This window comes from Bemisia tabaci, chromosome 5, assembly GCF_918797505.1.
Source record: "Bemisia tabaci chromosome 5, PGI_BMITA_v3".
Classification (NCBI taxonomy): Eukaryota; Metazoa; Arthropoda; class Insecta; order Hemiptera; family Aleyrodidae; genus Bemisia; species Bemisia tabaci.
The window spans coordinates 40,943,679-40,956,494 of NC_092797.1; the positions used below are offsets into that span (position 1 = coordinate 40,943,679).

Here is a 12,816-nt window from a genome sequence, read left to right on the forward strand (position 1 = left end):
TCACCTGTGCAGTAGTATCGTTTTTGAAGCGGGAAGCTCAAAATAACGCAAATTTCTTACGCAGATTGTGAAGTTATGAGTGCATTTCAGAGTTTGCCGATGCGCTCATCGTGATTTTTGAGGCATTATCTATAGGAAACAACTCTTCATTCTGCTCTAGCAAAAGTTTGCAACAGGCCCATTACAAAATGTAGTCAAATTAGAACAGGAAGTCCGTAGCGGCGGAAACTGAGATACTCGCTTTTACAGTTCCGCCGCCCATACAACAAAACCACGTATCTAAGTATGTAACGTCACGATCTTCTGTCACGGTTTACTTTCTCAAGGAATGATTGGGTCATCGTAGTCGCCCAAAATTTCGAGTGAGTTTCTATTGCATTGTAAAGAGTACGAGGGCTGTCCCAAAAGAAACCGGACTTTCGCCATAGAAGGCGAACCGAGCGTCGTAATGAAGTTCTCTTGAGCTTGTTTGAAAGCTGATAAGCTACTGAAGATGCTTGTTTTTACAGAATGCGAAAATTCGTCTTGGTAAGGGAACTACACGCTTTGGAATAAAGGAAAGTCAAACTCGAGTTGCGATTTTTGTCTTTATTTCAAGAAAAATTTAGATACAACTTAGAAAAAACCCAGGTTTTAAGTTAAAAATTCGTTGCTCTCTTATTCAAATGCTTAATATTAAGGGAATTAACATTTTAAGCAGCTTACCAAGTCATCACCTATCCCCTTCAAAATACTCGCCAGCTTTGTCGATGCATTTTTGCCACCGTTTCTTCAATTGGGAGAAACACTGTTGGAAATCCTCAGATTTGAATGATCGCAATTCCTACTAGGTGTTCTCTTGAATTTCCGAAATGGTTTGTAAACGTCGAACTTTCAAGGTAGATTTAAGTCGTGGAAATAAGAAAAAATCACACGGAGCCAGGTCAGGTCACCTTGAAGGAATTGCGATCATTCAAACCTGAGGATTTCCAACAGTGTTTCTCCCCTGGGAGAAACGGTGGAAAAAAATGCATCGATAAAGCTGGCAAGTATTTTGAAGGGGATAGGTGATGACTTCGTAAGCTGCTTAAAATGTTAATTTCCTTATTTTTAAGCATTTGAATAAGAGTGCAACGAATTTTTAACTTAAAACCTGGGTTTTTTCTAAGTTGTATCTAAATTTTTCTTGAAATAAAGACAAAAATCGCAACTTGAGTTTGACTTTCCTTTATTCCAAAGCGTGTAGTTCCCTTACCAAGACGAATTTTTGCATTCTGTAAAAACAAACATCTTCAATAGCTTATCAGCTTTCAAACAAGCTCAAGAAAACTTCATTACGACGCTCGGTTCGCCTTTTATGACAAAAGTCCGGTTTCTTTTGGGACAGCCCTCGTATTTACTGAAAATGGCATGCAAATGGTGAGCAAAAACATTTTTACACAGGATAAAAAAGTAGCGCGGCAATTTTAATATTGGTAAAAAGATATAAAGGGACAAGCAAACGGATGGTTATATAGAAGGATTTCTGGGTTCATTGCAAGGACGGATTTCAGTAAATTAAAATGCATCATTTTAATTCACTGTACCCCAGGGAGCCATTGATTAGCTCTGTATCTATGCATATCCATAAAAAAATTCAAAATTTGCAGCACTCTTGCATGATGTAAACTAGTTTAACTGTAAAAATAGTGCCTGCGTTACGTTACCCGTGGACATACTTCGTGTAGCTCCTGAATTTTTCAAATTTGAGAAAAAGTATTTTAGGACTATAAGGAACACCCAATTTGAATATTGACTGGTTATCTTAAAATTCAAAATAGAAAGTAAAGAATGAGGAATCGTACTGCTTCGTGACGTTTCATCCTTTTTACTAAAAGTCATAGCGTCGATAGCTGCAACACCCAGTCTGCTTTAAGTGAGCATTTCAGGCGGTGAAAAAAGAAACGTTGGAACAAAAAGAAGAGTTTCCAATTTTATGTGCGAGAGTCAGGAGTCTCTCAAAGTGGTTTCTTTGAGTCCGTAAAGTATTAAATTAACTCGCGTTTCACACACACGCTTGAAACAGTATCTGTAGACGTTGCTAAACCTAAGAATAAAAATTGGATGTCAGCTTAGTTTAAGAAATACAAGATTTCAACCACTCCTATAAATTGGGAAATTTCTAAGAACTACATGATTCTCTAAACTTGCATCCACGTGCCTACGCGACGCGACGTCTAGAATTCGGATGAGCATATCTTCTTTTGGTAATAAATTATTTCATACTAGGGGTTGTGTCCTTGAGCGCTGTGCGGTACAACCCCTCCGAAGCACTTCGCGCCTATCGGGCGTTATGCGTTACTCGTTACTCTTAAAATTGTATATAATCGAGTAGGATTAGAAAAAGCCCTAAATTGACTATAATTAATGTAATCATCTATGGAGAAATATTGCCAAAATTAACAAAATTTGCGACCGTTGTCGATCGAGACGACAGATTTTCTGAGGTCGAAGGTCGACTCTCTTTTGGTGCCTCTGAGAATAATTCGCGAGTGCGATTTGTTCATGTTTTGCCAAAAGCGGGTATAAAGGTTTGATGGTTTTGCACTCTGACCTATGTAGGTTGGGATTTTATTTTAAGTACCTTTATCTCGAGACTAAATTTTACAACTTACAAGCTACAAACTTCAAATCGCGGCAATTTCGGTTTATTCTGACACTTTCGAGCGACTTCGGTTGAAAATCGTCGGAGTTTTTCTATGCTCGGATGCCAATGCTTCAATTTTGAGTTCGTGTAATCTAAAGGCACTTTTTCCCTGGCACGGTTACCAGTGACATAGCCGAATGGGTGTGGGGAGCGCGGGAGGGATCTGAACCCCATTGACTGAAAACTTTTCCCAATAATTCGTGATTTGTGATTTTCAGGAATGTTTTACCGTTTATTCTCCACCCCTCTCATGAGAATATTTTGACCGTGGACCCCCTCCCCCTTTCACGAAAAATTTCTGGCTACGCCACTGACTGTCATAAATAAAGATAAAAGTAAAATCAGCGATTCGACACCCTTGTGCGGTTGATACATCGCAGAGAAGATGAACAAGGGACACATGACGTCACCCGTCTGACGCAAGGACGTAACTGCATTCCTACGTGAGCTCTGGAAAGCGTACAGTTAAATGGATGACGGAGTTCAACTTAAGATATAGCTTCGCTCTTACGTCAGCGGAGCGTCGATGAAAGGCGCAAATTAGATCTCAAACGACTCCCACCGGTGGTGCCGACCGACACAGTATTGGGCGCAACTGCCGCCGTGCAAATTACTTTTCAAATTGTCTGAGTTTGAGAGGACATCAACTTGTCCTTTATTGCTTTCGTCCTTATTACTCAATCGCTATTTTAGATCAAAAGTATTCGAACTCGTCAATGATGCCAAGAAAGCACTGCCTCGACTAAAAATTTGCATTTAGAACATCCGTAAAGATATCACGGGTCGAAGAAAAATCGTGCGGGCACAAAAAGAGCGCAAACTTTTTCAAGTTCAAAATGGAGCAGAGGCGGATCCAGAAATTTGGCAACACTGGATTTGCTCCACTTGAAGCTATGCTAAATAATCGATCCTTGTCGGAGGACTTGGGTTCACAATCCAGACTCTTAAAATAGTTTGACCAAAAAAAATAATCTTGATTCAGTCGGATTTTTGTCTGAATTAAGAGGAAAATCGCTTAAATTAAGAGGCTGGGCTCTCGGTTCAAGAAGAAATCCGCGTGAATCAAGAGTACGTTTTTCTTGTCGAATTACTTGAGAATATTATCTGGATTTCGGATCCAAGAAACTCTTTTTTCCGTTGCTGAGGTCGAAGGAAAAACGAATTTGGAAAACGGAGAGAAACATTTTAATACATTGAGAGATATAGAGTGTAAAACTTCAAACCACTTTTTTTTTCGGCTCTATTGGTTCTAATGGAAGAAATAGTTCAAAATTGATGCGGTTCTCGAAAAACTGATGGTGCAGAGTGGTCATTTCGATACGCTGTGTGTATTTGGAACAGGTTTGTCTTAACTTCAAGTATTAGCACACCTCTTCGTAGCCTCTTTCATTGGATTTTTCATTAAAAAGTTCTCTAATTCATCGAGCCTTCAATTTTAAACTCTTTGCCCGGAGCTTGAATTGTTGATTACGTTTATTACAAAAACTTTTCATTTCAAACTTTTGTTTCCGCGTTTGAGTTGCTGCTTAACTTCCCCAAAAAGAGGCAACAAAAGACACAAACTTGATGATTCATGGTTTTTTGCGAAACTTATGGAGGAATAAAAATATTCTTGAGGATAGAAATTAATCGATCTTCATACCTATGTCATATATTTTGCAACAGGAACCTCTGGCTGTGTTGGCTAAGGTGAAGCCAAAGTCTACAAATATTTCTCTTGACTATACCTATGATACTCATGAGTTCTATTTTACGTAGTACTAGAAGTCCAGGGACTGCCGCATGATCGCTATGCAGTCCAACCCCAACGGACCCCTTCGGCAGTTCAGGCCCTGAAAAGGCCACCTAAGGCAATGAATGTTTTCTTTTTCTTCTTCTTCTTTTTCTTAAAAAACTGGGTTTTGGCGGGTGCGTGTATGGTTCCGTTATGTTTACTTACGGTAGACTCATCTAAATATTATTTCTTGCCGATTCATGAAAAATCATGAGAAATAGCGCGGTTGATCGTTGAGGTGCAAATATGAGGACAAAATATGAAAATCTTAAGAATCAGAAAACTTATTGTGATCATCAAAACCACTGTACTGGGTGTGTTTGACTTGACCTTCTGCCCTTCGCAATTGGAGTGTATAGCACTGAAAGGGCATGAAGTTTCTTCACTATAGTCTAGGACATGAGTTTCGAGACGCCTAAATGTGCGCCTTCATAATTCATGGGTAGGCAATTTATCCACCTAGGAACACGTTGATTTGTATCCTGTTTTTGCGTGTAATTTTTTCACACTTTCAAGTATACAGCGCATACAAGTATACATGCATACAGCGAACTGCAACTTTTTTTGGTATGACGAATTCCTTTCAGCTCAAACTCAGATTATAGCGTGCGAACAGTCTTAGCAGACCTAAAAATTGCAAATAATCAAGTCGATGTTATTTTTTGGATTTCCTAGAGGGCGGAGTGGATTTGTGTGCGAAAATCATATAAATCGGCCCAGTATATTGTACTCGCAGAAAACTGGGACAAAAAATTAAAATTTGGATAGTCAGAACGCTTGTATGTATGACTATGCAGCCGTGCTAAGGAAAACGCCGTATGAACCTTCCGGCGTTGCCAAATTTCCTTTGATAAAACACGGATTTCCTGGTACAGTTATGTATATTTTCCTTTCGATTTTTCCGATAATTTTGTACGCTGTTTCACCTGAAGTTTTTGAAAATTTCAAGGGAAAGTATTCATAACTTCCCTCAAAAATGAACACTTTATCGAAGGAAATGTGGCAACTCTTGAATGTTCATACGGCGTTTTTCTTAGCACGGCAGTATGAGGGTTTCAAATGCGTGCCCGCAGTCTATCAGAATTGGGAAAACATTGACGCGAGGTTACGTTCAACGCACACCGCGATGGGAAGGGACATTGAAAAGAGCGAGTGTAGGCGATTTCCCGTCATTGGCATGACCTAAATTCACCGCCTTCTTCTCCTCTCCCCGTTTATCAGCTGTTGCATAACGGCATAACACATGTGAGCGATGAGTCTGGAACAGGTGTTAGGTTCGCTTTTGCCTCAAATTTCCGTTAAATCAACAAATCTCCATCGATCTCGTATGTAGACTTCTGACGAAGCAGGAACTACATGCCTTGCTTTTTGTGCCTCTCCTATTGATGTTAGGTTCGAGGAGGTATCGATGAGGGGGAAAAAAAAGAAAAAAAGGTATCGACGAGGAAAACTTGCCTCTTACAATGCTGCTCTGCTGAAGAGGGACGCCGTATGAGCCATCAGACGTCATCAAGCTTCCTTCGATAAAAACCGACTTTACTGGGAAGATTTTGAATATTTTTTTCCAAAATTATCGGACAATTTTTTACGCAATTTAATCCAAAATTTCCGAAAATTTCAAAGAAAAATGTGCATGAATGTCGTCAAAAATATCGACGGTGAAACTACCAGACCACGTATCTCGTTTAGGTGTTTACAAATCTCCGCTCACATTTTATTTTTTTGAAGAAGACCAGATCAATATCATTCATTGAAATTTTCACAGAGTTTTCTCTGCATGAATAGGAAAATTTATATAAGTTTTCAAAAACTGGCGTTGAGTGCTTTTTCATTTAAGGAGTAAAGTATGACAGGAAGTCTACAACGTCGCAAACCGAGATACGTGGTCTGGTAGTTTCATCGTCGATACATGTGTTACCAAGCGAAACTTGGCAACTCTTTTCAAAGAAAAAATAAAGTATGACTGGAAATCTGCAATGTTGTAACAGAGATACGTGGTTTCGCACTTTAGCCGTCGATATATGGATTACATTAAGGAACCACTATTTCTGGCCCATTTTAGAAACAACATAGATGCCATTGGTTTCCCTATACAGATATGTGTTTTTATGGAAGAGCCAGAGATAGTGGTTCCTTATTGCAAAATGTAATCCAAATAATACTTGATTTCTGATCCGGTCTAGTTATCCACGGCATTTGGTGGAGAGAATCGCTTTCGTACGAACAGGAAACAAGATACAAAGATTTAATGCTTCGGAAACGTAAATTCTAACTGGATTTGGGACGCCCACAACTCAAATCTCGGGCAGAGGTTGCATGAAATTCCCTTAAAGAAATTAACGGTCTGAACGGTGAGCGTCTTATCTATTTTTCACGTGATTCCCCTCAGGTTTCAGCTCCGAGCCCCTCTCTCCAGGGAGACTTTTAAAACTAGCTTACTAGCTTCGCCTTTTCAGCACAGGTCTCTGCGAGCCGTTCAGACGTCCAGACATTCACTTTGCCTTCTTTTCGGTTTACTCTTCGGAAAACAGAATTCCTAACGTCTAGAGGACACGTTCGAAACACTCAGAGCTCATGTCTCTGGTTAAATCCGCCAACTGACAAAAAACAAAGTTACCTACTATAACAGAGAATATCGATGGTAAAACTATCACACTAGGTTGTGATATTGGAAATCTCCCGTCGTGGTTTACTTTTTTAAGAGGTCTGACCAATGTTTCTGTGAAAATGTTGTTTCATTTTTCCTCGAGCTATCGAGCATATCCTCGGAAAATCGACGCAATAATGACTAGCAATAACTTTTTTTTTTCGAAAAAAAAAAAAAAAAAAAAAAAAAAGGATACGAGTGAAAATTTTCAAAGATCTCAAATTGAAAATTGAGCCCTTTCAGGAATAATTCCGAGCAATTCTTACCGAAAATTTGGTCAAATTATGATCTCAAGGTGAAAGACATGTCACACACCCACTTAGCAAAATTTCTCAGATTTCTTTGGGGGAGCCGAGTAGATTCTTAGATGGCAGGCTCCCGACGCACCTTTTTTTCTTTTTTTATGAAGAGCTTGGAACGCTCTCTAGTTAGAGTTAAATTTTGGCCTTCGTTGCTGAACAAAGAGCCACCGCACTTTAAGGGTTAGTACACATCAATGCTCCGGAGTTTCAATTTTTCAGAGATTAAAGTCGAGTGGGGTTTGTATCTACAAATCCACTCGCCAGTTCCCTGACAATTTGTCACTACTACCGAGATTCGAACCCAGGACCTATTGGTCTAGAATCAGACGCGCTGACTATCAGGCCGGCACCCCGTGTTCCCCGCCAGATGGATTTTAAGGTTTTCATTGACCATAATCTCCCTATTTACGAAACCTCGGCAGTATGTACGAATCGCGCTGAGGGCTTTTACCGATTTACAAGTTTTTGCAAATAACCTTATTTACAGGACATCCAAATCGGGGTCGAACGTTGATAGCTGATAATGATCGTATGCGGCCGAAGAATGAAAGCGCGGAATGATGAACGATGAATGAATGTAATTACGTTTTGACGCTCCCTTTGTTTGGGGGTATAATTTTTCCACGGGGTATGCACGGGGCACGCACTGCACGCTCCGACAGGTGTGTACGCGGAAGATAAATGATGCCGCTGACCAAATTAACAACGAATCGATACAGTTTAGCAACATATTAGTGTGAGAGAGCCTCGATATACGGGCACGGTGCGTTTACGCCTCATAGGTAAAAATTTCAGTGTTTACGATTACTTCGGGTTACTTCGAGTTACTTTATTTTCGTTTAGATCAACCAAAAGGACTATACTGCCTTGCTAATTAAGAACAGCGTATGAGCATTCGATACTTGCCATGTTTTTTTCGATGAAACGTTCATTTTTTAGGAAAATCTTCAACATTTTTCTTTGACATTTTCAGACTTTTTAGATAAAATTAAGAGAAAAAATTATCTGAGAAATTGGGCGAAAAATATGCACTTTTCTTGAAAATTATAGTGATTTGTCAAAGGAAGATTGGCAACACCTGGAGGCTCATACGACGTTTTTCCTTAACACGGCAGTATAGGATGATCGACCAGATTTTTTATTAAATCGACGGAAACCCTTTGTTAGGTTACTCTGAGACATCCGGGGATGAAGAAAATTGAAGACAGAGCCGAAAGCTAGGGAGTAAAGAAAGAGGGTTACGAAGAAAATCTAAAAAAAGAACATGCCCTTATATTTATCCAATACTAGCAATGTTGCCTTGTTAAGGAGGAACGCCATGTGAGCCTTTAGACGTTGCCAAATTTGCATTAATAAATAACAAATACACGGGGAAAATTGTGAATACTTTTCTTGAAATTTTTCAGAGAAATTTATCCACAGTTTAATCTATTTTATCTGAAATTTTTAAGGAAAAATACGCAAAATTTCCTCAACAATGTATGTTTTATCGGGGAAGATCTGAATACTCCCGAATGTTCATACGACGTTCTTCCTTAGCACGGCAGAATGATACCGAGGCAGATTCTTAGCCTACGTAATCAAGCACTTTAAAATTCAGGTTCGAAACTGAGAAGAGAATTGAGTGATTTATTTCCTTAATTTACTTTACTTTTAAAGCTCATTATACAAAATTGGAATGAAAGGATAGGAAGATGGAATATATGGAAAGTTCAATGAAAGTTTTTACAAAAAGGGTCTCGAGTTCCAGGAGGGGTGAAGTGAGCTGTCCCGCAGACCCTGCAAGGGTGGCCCGTTGGTAAAAAGTTCCGGAGCATCTACTTTGATCAAGGGGATGAAATTAGAAAACCCCAGTGCGCCAGGTGCTTACGTCGAGTATTGACCAATGTACCTAATGCCTTATGCGAAAGATGTTTCATGTACATGACGTCATCTACCCCGTCGCAGTACCCATGATGCCCCCTGTTACATATTCATCCAATGCATTTTCTTCATCACCGATAAATGAGATCAAGATAAAAAAATGATGGTGCGAATTTTGAATTTTGAAAGACACTACATATCCACGAGTTTTCAAAAAATTACACACAAGTGAGAGCCACTTTTACAGCGTTTTCTGAGGCTCAGTGATACCTGATCGCTACACTGCCGTGATAGCAGATAGAGCTATAAGTGCATAAATGAAGTTTTTAGAAAATGGGCTCAGCAGCTTCTGAGCGGAAAATTTTATTAGAAAAAAGTCTCCGTTCTTTGGTAAATTGCCACTAATCATCCGAAAGACTCTTAGAAATCGTTTGGATGATTAGAAATCGACCGATTTTCTTTCAAGGTCACAAAAAAGGTACGATTTAATCGCATGTTAGGCTATGTTCGGCACGGTAACCGAAAGTGTTTTCTTCTGCATGCTTTCGTGGTTGCGTTTTGGACACGCAACAAACCCATTTTCAGGTTAGAAATTGGCAGAGGTGACCGGCATTTTACTTGTAAGCACTGTTCTGACTCTCTGGAAGAATAATGTTACTTACGGCTGTTGTGCCTGAAATTTCGTAATTTTTTGCGCACTCACGTCTCGTTTTTATACAATTAAGATGAATTTTCCTGTTTTAGCTATTTCAGTGATTTCAACTAAATCCTTTACCTCTCCAAAGCCTCTTTCGGATCCGGCACTCCCTCATTAGGGCTATTTTTTATTCAGACCGCAGAGGACCGCGATGAACCGCATTACTTTTCTGCGGTCTAGCCCATTCCACGCGTTCCTGTGGAACGCTTGCATCGCTCTTATTTCGAGGTGCGTTACGTGCAATCCCAACCTCAGGCAGAACTGTTCGAACCGCAGATAACCCAATCCATCACTTTCCATACGTTCCCTGGATAAAAAAAAGTCCTATTCCTATTTCAGCCTCCTGTCGCCACCCTTTCACTGGGCATCCCCTTCGTTTCCTCTCGCAGCCTTTATCATCCTAATAACATGACCGTAACAGAGTGGCTGTTTCGTTATGGCGTCAACTATGGTATCATTCTCCACAACCATAATTTAAATACCATACTCTATTCTTACAAAGAAATACATACAATGAAATAAGAAACCCGGGGCGTTTCGCAGGGATCACACCCGCATTTTCAACCGGCAAAACAAGAAAATTAAAAGAAGGACACTTAAATGGTCAACGGTTGAAAATGCGGGTGTGATCCCTGCGAAACGCCCCGGGTTTCTTATTTTTTTTTATGTGTTTTTTTTTTATTATTTTCGGCTTTAGTCCCGTTTTAAGTTGTTTCTTTGTTAAAGTTTCGGGCCGATTAAGTTGTTTTTCTATTATTACGGATCCGATCCCTTCTAGGTATGCCAAAAAAACGACACCTCCGCCAAATCGATTGTCAAGACGTTCAATTTTAGGACGTCACGAAGCCAAATTACGTCATACCCATAAACTATGATGAGAAAATATGATAACATACCGATCAGCAACTCAGAGCAGGCGATTCTGCAAAAGAGAAGAAGACAAGAAAATTAAATTACGTCAGAATGTACACATAGAATTTTCAATAAATTTCTGTTAACGATATGTTATGCGGAGTTTTACTCCGTGTTTTACTTCCCCAGTCAACACACAATTTTGGTTAATCTTTCTTACTGTGTATATGATTTATAAAAATTGATACTAAATTTTTAAAAGGAAAACTTCCTTTATTCAGTCAAAATGAGGTCTACAAAATACGATAACTAGTCAGAACTAAACAGTCTAAAATGTGTTATTTAACTTGTTCCTTCCCCAAAGATTGTTCCCATTAGTAAAATCCGAGAGGTTACAATGATCGCTCGCCAAAACACTTTCGGAGAGGTTTGTTGAATTCATCAACGACAATGATCAACAGTTTCATCGATTACTCGTGTCAAAAACCTCATTTTGAACAGGAGTAAAGGATCTATCCCACGACACAGGGGCGGACTGGGACGAAAAAAGTTACCGGGAAATGTACAGCCAAACCGGTCCACAACTGAAATGGGGTGGGGGGGTCACCGCCCAGAGACGGGGGGTCCGGGGGCCCTCCCCGGAAAATTTTGAAAAATAAGCACCTCACGAAGGCATTTTTAAGCACGAACATCCGCAATTAGAGTGATAAAATATGTTTAAAGTTGGCTGCGACCATGGAGCATAAAGCGGCCCTGTGGAACAGTGGAGGCCCTTGAAGCTTCACCCTATTTTATGAGAAAGTGACCAGTTCTTTAAGATTTTATCCCATTTCTCCACATATTTCTAGACTATGGAGATAAAGATAGAAAGAAAAAAAGAAAGAAAGAAAGAAAGACAAATAAAACAACACAATTAACCGACCGGCCCAAAATACCAATCGGCCCACCGGGATTTTTCCCGGTGTTCCCGCCTGCCAGTCCGCCCCTGCCCCGACAGATAGACATTCTGAAGTAGCATCCGTGGTGCGAAACTGGCGAATTTAGCGCAAACACGAGTTAAGTGGCATCTTATCATGATACAAAGCAGCTCGTTGCTCGATCCACATGTGACATAATGATGCACTACGATAAACACGAAGGCCTCTACTCAAAAACGTTACTAAAATTCGAAAGGTGGGACGCGCCGTACCCCGAGTCACGATACAGATGATGTAATTGAAAAAAAACTCGTCTACATTCCACTATCCTTACGTTTCTCCGCGCTCGATTATATCGAGAAAAGCTTTGTTTTCTTTTTCCCGACAGTTTTGTTTAAATAATTACTTAAGACCAAACATTCGCTTGTGTTCGTGTTGTGTGTTAAAATTACTATTTTACTCGTATGATAGGACTAGTTCGCCTTTAGTTAAGTGAGTATGCAGCACGCACTCTCATGGTTCGAATAGTGGTATTACTGTTTAATTTAACCTAGGACTTAAGTTTAAACTATAACGCCAACTACTAACAAAAGTTCACGGAAGTTGGCGCGAAAGTTAAGTTCCGTAAACCTTATCTCTAAGTGGACAAGGTCCTCCATTTATAAGAAATGAACCAAAAAATTATGAAAGAACAAACATAAATGTGGTTTAATCATTTTAAATTCCACCGCTGCGCCGCGCTGATCGCACTGTATTTGGCGCAATGCGTGAAGTATTCATGCAGTCTTGTAGGCGCTATGCGTTTCACACCGACGACCGCTGCTGACCGCACTGTGTTTGGCGCAATGGGTGAAGTATTCATACATTCTTGTAGGCGCTAACATGTGTTACATGCCGACCGCCGCGCTGAGGGCTTGTCCTTTTCATCTCAAGTCCTCGTCATCATTCCTCTCTGCGCTGAGTTCCAGGCCACATTGCGTGTTTAGTTCCTCTCTTTCAACTCGACTAATTAAAGATGCTGTCTCTTGTATCACCGAAAAACGACAAAGTTAGAAATTAACATACTCTCAGGAAAGAGAGATTTTGTCCCCTTTTCTCA

General features: G+C 40.0%; 1 protein-coding gene across 2 annotated transcripts in view; it reads right to left on the reverse strand.

Moving 5' to 3' along the window:
- Positions 1–12,816, reverse strand: part of LOC109040683 (uncharacterized) — a 272,839-nt gene that overhangs the window by 186,091 nt on the left and 73,932 nt on the right. For both annotated transcript variants that reach the window (XM_072300729.1, XM_019056686.2), the window contains one exon: positions 10,845–10,870. The gene's annotated coding sequence lies outside the window, so the exon portion shown is untranslated. The remainder of the gene's footprint in view (positions 1–10,844; positions 10,871–12,816) is intronic.